Genomic DNA, 10,753 nt, shown 5'->3' with positions numbered 1-10,753 from the left:
CAGTATTTCATAGCATCTTTCTAGCTGTTAAACTCTGAGTTATAGATTATGGAGCTCCTTCACAGGAACCAGTAACCAGAGGATTATGAGAGAGTGGATCAAAGTAAGGCTTTCAAATCCAAAGCTAACAATTAAAGATTATCATACATTTTTTTATCTGCTAAATACCCAATTCTCTGGGTAGAGTATTTCTTGCAGTGTGTTTTTCTCCCTTGCTCGGCCACTCCAATTGTATATGGGCGACTGATGAATAAGCAAGTTAGCAAGACAAATAGGCAAACCAAGTTCTTAAAAATTTAATTATTGTATTCATATTGGAGTTTATACCACTTCTTTTTTTTAAAAAAAGGACTCTAAAATGGTTAATTGGTGTAACCATCTATTATAAAGCCCTAGAAAGCATTCCTATCTCCTTGAATACACCTGTGAACATAGCTTAATCATCATTTTCAAAAATAATTGTTTATTATCTTTATGTTTCACAATAAACATGTTTTATTGTTATTTATGTTTTAATCCATGCTTTTTGTTTTGATTTCTTCCTCAAATTATGCATTTTTAGATCATGAATAACAGTATGTTTTCTTGGGGTTACTCCATTTTACCTAAACTAACCATGATTTTCAGAAAATTTTACATTGTCATGAGGGTCTACATGGGGTCTTCTCTGTGCTATAATGTGATATGACAGCAAAATGGCTTCCTGCATTTTTATATTTCAGACTGACTTTGATATGGCAAAGTTTTCAAATATTAATTATATTTTAAAATAAATCTGCTTCAATGCTTGTATTTTTTAAGAAATAATAATAATAATAATAATAAAAGTGTATGCCAAAATATTTATGTCTATTTCTTTTTCCAAGAACTTCAGCCTTGAAACTTGATTTTTTTTTCTATCTCCAAAAGTTACACCACCTAGACGTTTTTGACTTTAAACACCCATACAAATTATAAAATAATTCAGCAATTGAAAACATGTTAATCTTTTATTACATTTTATTAAATATTAAATTATTGACTTTTTCGATTATTTCAACGTTAAACTAAACCATGTGTAGCTTATTTTTTTCTCCCCGTGTGAAACAGAACTATCACAGAAAGGAAGATCATACTTACATAGGCCTACGCCTCTTGCCCCAGTGTCATTTCACGGTAATGCTGCTCTCTTCCTGCCTCATTTGCTCTCCACTGAGCCTATATGCTAATTTGTTGTCTCCTCTTGTCAAGCTCAGCTGCACCACCACATGCTCTGTGAGTATGCAGCATCTGTGCACATGGCACTCTGTGGATAATGTGATTTTTCTTGCAACAATAAGCACTGTGTGAGACAGAGAAACAGAAGTCACCAAAACCATGCAGGATTTTAGGATAAAAGAGTGAAGTAGTAGAAAGTATTGAGAAAGTAACTACATAAAAACTGAAATGGATAGTATTCACAGAAATGTACATGATGGAGTTATGATAAAGTTCAAGTGCTAATTTTATTTTAATTTCAAAAGTAACTTGGGGTGATGGGCTCTTTTTTCTTGGGGTAGTAAGCAGCCAGCTCTAGAAACCATAGCAAAAGTGCTAAAAAGCAGTGAAAACACTTTAACTATATAGCAACACCCTGGCAACCACCCTGAACACCATAAATTTGCTAGGGCAAGAAGCATTCACTTCTTCTGCAGAAAATGTAAATATATTGTTTCATTGTGTTTGTTCGGTTGATGTTTGTCCCTAAATTCTTCTCCTGTTTTTGTTACTATTTATATCTACCATAAAGAAAAGGTGAGTGTTAAGTTAAATGCTTCAGGTTTTACAAGTTTCTTTTCTTTTTTTTTTTTTTCTTTTTTTTGTGGAACAAAACAGAGATGTTTGGCAGAATGTCAGAGATTGTAAGGATTCTGGTGACCAGTGTTGGGCCTCTTGTAATCAGATAGAAGACAAAGGCAGGCCTACCACAGTCGTAAAACCTAACTCAGGCCCCCACATAACAAGTCGTAAATCTTACTGATAAAAACCGCGCCAAAATCAAACAAAGGGAGTCCAAAACAGACCACAAATCCCATGAAGCCTTGCTCACAGATCAAACTCTCAACTCCTATTGGATGAGGCACACAACAGAACGTCCCTCAACCATGACATCATCAGGAGTAGAAATACCTCTGAAATGCTTCCAGGATTTGCTTCCAGCAACTTTGCTCGCTGTGTGTAGACGCAGCTCATTGCTGCTCTCAGGTGCAGCCTAGTGGCACAAGGAAGTAACGTCCGACTTGAAACTGTGGCCATACAATCTCCATCTCGCTGGATGACTTGAGATTACTCTGTGTTCCACCGAACACTCTAACGGATCCAAAGGAGACTGCCGAGCAATCCGCATCTTCATCCATTTGCCTGTAGAAGTGAAGAGATAAAAGATTTCTCTTCCATCTTCAATCAAGTCGAGGTCACTGATTTCTCCGCCAGCCCGCCGAGAATCAGCACCCGTACCGCCCGCTGACAGAGCAAGGAAACGGCCTCCCATCATCACCCGAGCCTCGAGGAACCGAGTCGGAGTTAAAGGACGGATGAACACACATTCTGCATCCTCATGCGATTCAAGTAAGAGGTTTACGTCTGGGCAGAGATAGAATATTATAGTGTGTTATTCCTGTGTAATAAGGTTTTTGCTTGTACAGTTTACGGACCGCCATGTCCGCTCATTATTAATATTCAGGGTATTAATTATCACGAATTTGATTTGCTGTATTGTGGTTCAACCACATTGGGCTGTTGTGCATTTCCGCCATCACGGGTGAGACCAGCGAACTGAGTTTATCCATTAAAGAATCAAAGAACGCGGGACTGTTTACTAGCCGTCCACCGCGTCTCTGAGTGATAAACTAACAGCTGCTTTCTCTCCCACGATCGTGAAATCGGCTTTGGGGCTGTCACTTAATTCTCTCTCTCTCTCTCTCGTACTAACCACACACACACACGCACGCGCGCACGCGATCCCTCACAAACATTCTCGGACACATATTTGGCTAGTAGATAGCTTAGTGATAAAGCTCAGCTTTGTCCCTAAGCTATCGTACAAGCGGATACACGCGATAACTGGTAGACGCCATTGACTGGTTTCTCTCCGCCCACATTCACAGCCATATTCCCTGACCGGAAGTCTCGCGTGACATACTCTCCACGAGAGTCACGTCCGCCATTTTGTGCATGTCCCTCCTTACACACACACACACACACACACTTGCTCTCACACACACACACACACACCCTCATGTGTTATAGGATTATTTTGATTTCCATATCTAATCATATCACTGTTTAATTTGTAGTTGTAAGTCGGAAGTTTATTGACTGCATTGTATTAATTATTAATTGATATTACTGCATAAATAAACTTTGTTATATTACAAAGAGAAGTGTTTTGGTTTGTTTTGCATTCACCTGTGTCATGCTGACGGGATGTCAGTGCTCGGATTCAAGCCTTCATTCATTGTTTTTTCCCCGAAAATCGATATTCTTCGATATTCTTCTTTTTCCTAAGAAAACAATCTAATATTGAGACTGTTATACTATCTGGTTATTAGTCCCTGATTCCAGGGTGGTGCCCCGTCAGTGTTAATCCTTATTAATATTCTATTGATTTTTGATAATTGATAATTGTCTTTGATGATTGTTGGATTTGAATGCTCAATAAGCCAATGTTAATTTTAATTAATGTTTCATCAATGTTAACAATTAACAATTATCTTTGATAATTGTTGATTTAAAGGATAAGAAAAAGCTAGCATTGATTCTCATCAATGTTCTATTGATTTTAATAATTAATAATTATCTTTGATAATTATTAATTATTGCTAATAACCAAACCCGCTCCTAAACGTAGCGCACTACATTTACTGGAGCCCCATATGAGGTTTTAATGAGTTAGATTCAATTAATTAATTTAAATATTAATTAATAACTAAAGAAATAATCACCAATTATTTCTGATAGTAACACTGATCTAAACAACCAGTAAAGCCCTACACCAGAAAGGGTCGCTATGTATGTTTATTTTTCATTTCGTGTCTTTTGTTTGATTATGGGTTTTATAGTTCTTTTCATTGTCTTTGTTTCATTGGTTCTTAATATTATTAGTCCCAGGTGTTCCTTGTTTCCTCGTTTGCCCCTTGTGTATTTTATCCCTGTGTTCTCCTGTGTTCTTTGCATGTTTTTGGTTTCTTGTGTTTAGTTTTCTGAGTTTTAATTAAAAGCCTGCACTTAGATTTAGTCCCTTTCATCTTTTGTTTCTGCAAAAATTACAGAAGAACTGACCACACTATGGATCTAGAGTCTTTGCAACTGTTGTCTCTCAGACAAGGTGGCAGTACCATCGATCAGTATACTGAGCAATTCTGCCATCTTGCCCAGGTTCTCAATTGGGGAGATACTGCGCTCAAGGACTGCTATCGCTTTGGACTCAAGGAGCCTGTGAAATCCTGTCTGCCAGGAGGCAGATGTGAACTTTCCTTGGTAGAATTCATTGACTATGCTTTGAGGCTCACATTCTCCCTTTACTCTGTGGGGTATGGCAGTAATCCCAGTGCCCATGTCTGCCATGGTCAACAAGCCAGCCTTGTCCATCCCAAAGCCAGCGCCTGAAGCCTTGACCGTTCCAGAGCCAGTGCCTGAAGCCTCGGCCGTCCCAGTGCCAGTGTCCTCAGCCCTGGAGGCCATTCCCACAGCAGTGCTCCTGGCCATCTGGTAGATGAGGAGGAGAAAGGCTCCTGCTCTTCAGTGGCTGCCAGCGCTCCCGGCCATGGAGGCCGTTCCCCAGACGCTTCCAGCGCTCCCAGCCACAGAGGCAGCTCCCGGCCACCGAGGCCGTTCCCCAGACGCTGCCAGAGCTCCCGGCCATGGAGGCCGTTCCCCAGATGCTGCCAGCGCTCCCGGCCACGGAGGCCATTCCCCAGATGCTGCCAGCGCTCCTGGCCACGGAGGCAGCTACCGGCCACAGAGGCCGTTCCCCAGACGCTGCTAGCTCTCCCGGCCACGGAGGCCGTTCCCCAGATGCTGCCAGCGCTCCCGGCCACGGAGGCCGTTACCCAGACACTGCCAGCGCTCCCGGCCATGGAGGCTGTTGACGAGCCTGTCCAGCTCCCTGTGGCTGTCGACGAGCCTGTCCAGCTCCCAGTGGCTGTCGACGAGCCTGTCAAGCTCCCAGTGACCCTCAGCTTCCCTGGCCTTTGAGCCCTCTGAGTTCCCAGCTGCCTTGCTCCTTGGTGCCTTACTTGCTGAGTCCCCTACTGCCTTGCTCCCCAGCTGCTCTGAACTCTGAATCCTTTCAGTCCCATGTTGACTTGATCACTGAGCCCTCTGAATCCCTAGATGCCATAACCTCTGAGCCCTTGCCTTCAGTAGCTCCATCTCCTGAGCCTCCTGTGGCTCTGCCTCCTGTGACTCCGCCCCCTGACCCTCAGCCTCCTGTGGCTCTGCCCCCTGACCTTCTGACTCCTGCTCCTCCCATTAACTATTTTTTGTTTTTATGTGTTAGGTGCTTCAGGAGCTGCTCCTTAGATGGGGGGCTTATCCTGGCGACCACCAGGGGTCGCTATGTTTGTTTATTGTTCACTTCGTGTCTTTCGTTTGATTATGGGTTTTGTAGTTCTTTTCCTTGTCTTTGTTCAATGGTTCTTGTGATCATTAGTCCCAGGTGTTCCTTGTTTGCTCATTAGTCTCTGTGTTTTTAATCCCTGTGTTTTCCTCTGTTCATTGTCAGTTCTTATTCATTCATGGCTGTAGTGGTTTGTTTGATTCTCATGTTTTTGTTTTCTTGTGTTCATTTTGAGTTTAAATTAAAAGCCAGCATTTAGATCCTCCTCATCTCGTTCCTGCAAACATTACAGAGATTGACAGCCTCAGTCACCATTTGCTTTCCTTGCATCTTCTTTTCCATACAATGAAAGTAAATAGTAACAGAGCCTAACACCTCCTTTTGTGTTCAACAGAAGAAAGTCATACAGGATTGGAACAACAAGAGGGTGAGTAAGTGTTGACAGAATTGTTATTTTTGGGTGCTGCGTTCCATTCAAAGTCGGATGTGAGATATTCTTACTTGATATCTCTGACCATAAAGGCATACCATTGCCAGATGCTTGCAAGATGACATCTAAGGACACAAAACTGCAATCTCCTCGCATCCCAATTTATAAACAATGCAGCAAAGTTAGCATTTTTTGCTACAGGTCAATGATTATCAAGAGAGTATAATTTACCATGTTTTGTTCACCTGTCTCTGCAAATGTTTGTTAAACAAGCTTTAATATAATGCAAAATAGAAACTTTGAGTCATTGATGGATATTATTTAATAAAAGTGAATGTTTATCACTGACTTTGTACATCTTCCTAGGTGCTGACATGTTTGTGTAATGTCACACACCTGCATCTCAGCTAAAACTTTGAAGATTTTCGCACAAGTTTCCAAATTTGAAGCGTTCTATTGCACTTGTCCTAGTAGGAAGTTGGAAATTCAGACTTTCTGAGTTGAATGAAAGGCAGCATAAGAAGACTCAATCTCAAAACAGCAAGCATAGCAAAACGTCATGGTTACTGGTGTAACCTCCGTCCCTGATGGTCCCTAGACGTTGGTGTCGATGTAGTGACACTAGGGGTCACTCTTGGGAGCCCGAGACACCTCTGGTCTTTGATAAAAGGCCAATGAAAATTGGCGAGTGGTATTTGCATGCCACTCCCCCGAACATACGGGTATAAAAGGAGCTGGTATGCAACCACTCATTCAGGTTTTACGCTGAGGAGCCGATATAAGGTCCGGCCATTTCAGCGGGTAGTTCAGAGTTGTGGCAGGAGGGACCAACGTCTCGTTCCCTCCATCAGGGAACGGAGGTTACACCAGTAACCATGACGTTCCCTATCTGTCACTCACTTGACGTTGGTGTCGATGTAGTGACACTAGGGGTCCCTATACAAAATGCCACAAGGCTGAACTGTGTTACGTGAACTGGCGGTGTGTGGTGGGCAGACTTGCTGTGTGCCTCATAGCCAGCGCACCAGGTCGACACGTAACCTCCCCCAACACAGTTATGAGTGTCGAACGGCCCTTTTTGGGGACAAGTCGACTACCCAGAGATCGAGACAGGCTTAACCCAGTCGTGGCCTCTTTCCCCTTCTCTTTTTCCACTCCCTAAAAAAGAAAGGGGATTATCTGACTGGGCCGCCAGGTCTAGTCGGGGGGTGTCCCTCCCAAGGGGAGGACACCGTGGAGACCACGCCTCGCCCCAAGAGAGGGGGGATATTTAAGTGGAAGAATACATCACATGGTCTTTCCAACCATGTGGAGAGCCTTCAAGGTAGATCCTGCCCAATGGGGGAGGAGTTACTACAACATGGAGACTGAGAGGCTCTGCCCAAGGAAGACGCAGTTTGCCAGTAGGAAAACGAACTAGCGGAAGATATAGATCGCATGGGGTTAGCCTTACAGGGAACCGCCACATGCGGAGCACCTACCCCAGAACCAGGCTCTTAGTTAGCGTGTGTACTGGGCCGGCAGCGAGTCTCTCCGAAAACTCGACTGCCACAGGGCTCGGAGGAAGTCAACCAGGGAACAACTTTTGTGAACACTACTGGGAATTAACAGCGCACGTCTTCAGCTCAAAAGGAGGTGGAAGGCGCTATGTGCAAGCGATACACCCGGCCGGCTATCCCGGGCTTATCCGCTTGTGTTGCGTGCCACTACCTGGGACGAAACCGGTTCCACCCGGAGGTTGTAGAACCTTGCAAAGGTGTTGGGTGTTGCCCAGCCCGCTGCTCTGCAAATGTCTGTTAGAGAGGCACCTCTGGCCAGGGCCCAAGAAGCCGCTACACCACGGGTAGAATGGGCTCGTAGCCCTACCGGGGGCGGCATGTTTTGGGCGAGACATGCCATAGTTATGGCGTCAATGAGCCAGTGGGCGATCCTCTGCTTGGAGACAGCGCTTCCTTTCCGCTGTGCACCAAAGCAGACAAAGAGCTGCTCAGAGATTCTAAAGCTCTGCGTGCAATCCAAATAGATACGTAAAGTGCGCACCGGACACAGCAACGACAGGGCTGGGTCTGCCTCCTCCTGGGGCAGCGCATGCAGGTTCACCACCTGGTCCCTAAAAGGAGTGGTGGGAACCTTGGGCACATAGCCCGGTCGGGGGTCTCAGGATCACGTGAGAATAGCCCGGACCGAACTCCAGGCACGTTTCGCTGACAGAGAACGCTTGCAGGTCACCTAACCTCTTGATGGAAGTGAGTGCAGTCAGGAGGGCAGTCTTCAAGGAGAGTGTCTTAAGCCCGGCTGACTGCAAAACTCAAAGGGGGCTCTCTGTAGACCCTGAAAAACTACAGAGGTCCGATGAGGGAACAAGGCACGGCCTGGAGGGATTCAGCCTCCTGGCGCCTCTTAGGAACCTGATGATCAGATCATGCTTCCCTAAGGACTTACTGTCGACTGCGTCATGGTGTGCTGCTATGGCAGCAACGTACACCTTCAAGGTGGAAGGGGACAGCCTCCCTTCCAACCTCTCTTGCAGGAAGGAAAGCACTGATCTGACTGCGCGCCTCTGGGGGTCTTCCTGACGGGAAGAACACCACTTAGCGAACATATGCCACTTAAAAGGCATACAGGCGCCTCGTAGAGGGAGCCCTAGCCTGAGTGAACGTGTCTACCACCACAGGTGGGAGACAGCTTAGGTCTTCCGCGTCCCGTCCAGGGGCCAGACATGGAGATTCCAGAGGTCTGGGCGCAGGTGCCGGATGGTGCCCCTTCCCTGAGAAAGAAGGGCCTTCCTCAGGGGAATTTGCCCGGGGGAGCTGTCACGAGGAGCGTGAGGTCCGAGCACCACGTCTGGGTGGGCCAGTAGGGTGCTTACCAGGACGACCTTCTCCTCGTCCTCCCTGACCTTGCACAGGGTCTGTGCGAGCAGGCTCACTGGGGGAAAACGCATATTTGCGAATGCCAGGGCGTACCAGAGCGGGCAGTGGGAGGATTCTTGGGAGGCGAACAGGTGCACCTGTGCCTAACCGAATCGACTCCAAATCAGCTGGACCACCTGAAGGTGGAGTCTCCACTCTCCCTTGAGGGTAATCTGTTGTTACGGCGCGTCCGCCGAAGTATTGAGGTTGCCCGGGATGTGACTGGCTTGCAGCGACTTGGTGGTGCTAACTCCGTTGGAGGAGACGGCGGGCGAGTTATGACATACAGCAGGAGCGCAGACCGCCTTGGCGGTTGACATATGCTACCGCTGCCATGCTGTCTGTCCGAACTAGCACGTGCTTGCCTTGGATCAACGGCCGGAACCTCCACAGGGCGAGCAGAATTGCCAGTAACTCGAGGCAGTTGATGTGCCAACGCAGCCGCGGACCCGTCTAGAGGCCGGCGGCTGCGTGCCCATTGCCAACAGCGCCCCAGCCCATTTTGGAGGCATCTGTCGTGACTACGACGCACCTGGAGACCAGTTCTAGCGGAACACCTGCTCGTGGAAACGAGAGGTCGGTCCAAGGGCTGAAAAGACAGTGACAGACCGACGTAAAAGCCCGCGGTGTGTCCCGTGGCGCCATGCCCGTCTCGGGACTCGAGTCTGGAGCCAGTGCTGAAGCAGCCTCATATGCATCAACCCGAGCGGGGTGGCCACCGCCGAGGATGCCATATGCCCCAGGAGCCTCTGAAAAAGTTTCAGTGGAACCGCCATTTTCTGTTTGAACGCCTTCAAACAGGCCAGCACCGACTGGGCACGCTCGTTCGTAAGGTGCGCCGTCAAGGAGACTGAGTCCAACTCCAAACCGAGAAAAGAGATGCTCTGAACCGGGAGGAGCTTGCTCTTTTCCCAACTGACCCGAAGCCCTAGTCGGCTGAGGTGTGAGAGCACCAGGTCCCTGTGTGCGCATAACCCGTCTCGAGAGTGAGCTAAGATTAGCCAGTCGTCGAGATAGTTGAGAATGCGAATGCCCACCTCCCTTAACGGGGCAAGGGCAGCCTCTGCGATCTTCAAAAAGACGTGAGGAGACAGGGACAGGCCGAAAGGGAGGACTTTGTACTGATACGCCTGACCCTCGAACGCGAACCGCAGGAAGGGTCTGTGTCGAGGAAGGATCGAGACGTGAAAGTACGCATCCTTCGGGTCTACCGCTGCGAACCAATCTTGATGCCGGACGCTCGCTAGAATGCATCTTTGCATCAGCATCTTGAACGGGAGTCTGTGTAAGGCCCGGTTCAGTATTCGCAGGTCCAAGATTGGCCGCAACCCACCGCCTCTTTTCGGTACAATGAAGTAGGGGCTGTAAAACCCCTTCTTCATCTCGGCTGGAGGGACAGGTTCTATTGTGTCCTTCCGTAGGAGGGTAGCGATCTCCACGCAAGGTAGCAGCGTTTCCGACTTTCACCAAGGTGAAGTGGACACCGCTGGACCTGGGCGGATGCCCGGCGAAGTGAATCGCGCAGCCGAGTCGGACGGTCCGGACCAGCCCTCGTGACGGACTGGAAAGCGCAAGCCATGCGTCCAAGTTCCGCGCAAGGGGGGACCAAAGGGACAATGTCATCGGATGTACCAGCGGGTGGGGCCTCGCAGCGGGTTGGAGCTCGAGGTGCCACACCACATCGTGGCCGTGCTGAGTCCGAGGACATCGAAGCACTTACCTGGCTCCTTGTGACCACCCCCGGAACAGCCCGGGACGGGGGAGGAAGAGGCCTGTCCTCATGACCCGTGGAGACTGTCACATCGGGGGCGGATTTGTGCCACAGCTGGGCGC

This window comes from Myxocyprinus asiaticus, chromosome 7 (assembly GCF_019703515.2).
Source record: "Myxocyprinus asiaticus isolate MX2 ecotype Aquarium Trade chromosome 7, UBuf_Myxa_2, whole genome shotgun sequence".
NCBI classification, from domain to species: Eukaryota; Metazoa; Chordata; class Actinopteri; order Cypriniformes; family Catostomidae; genus Myxocyprinus; species Myxocyprinus asiaticus.
This window is presented reverse-complemented; position numbering follows the sequence as displayed.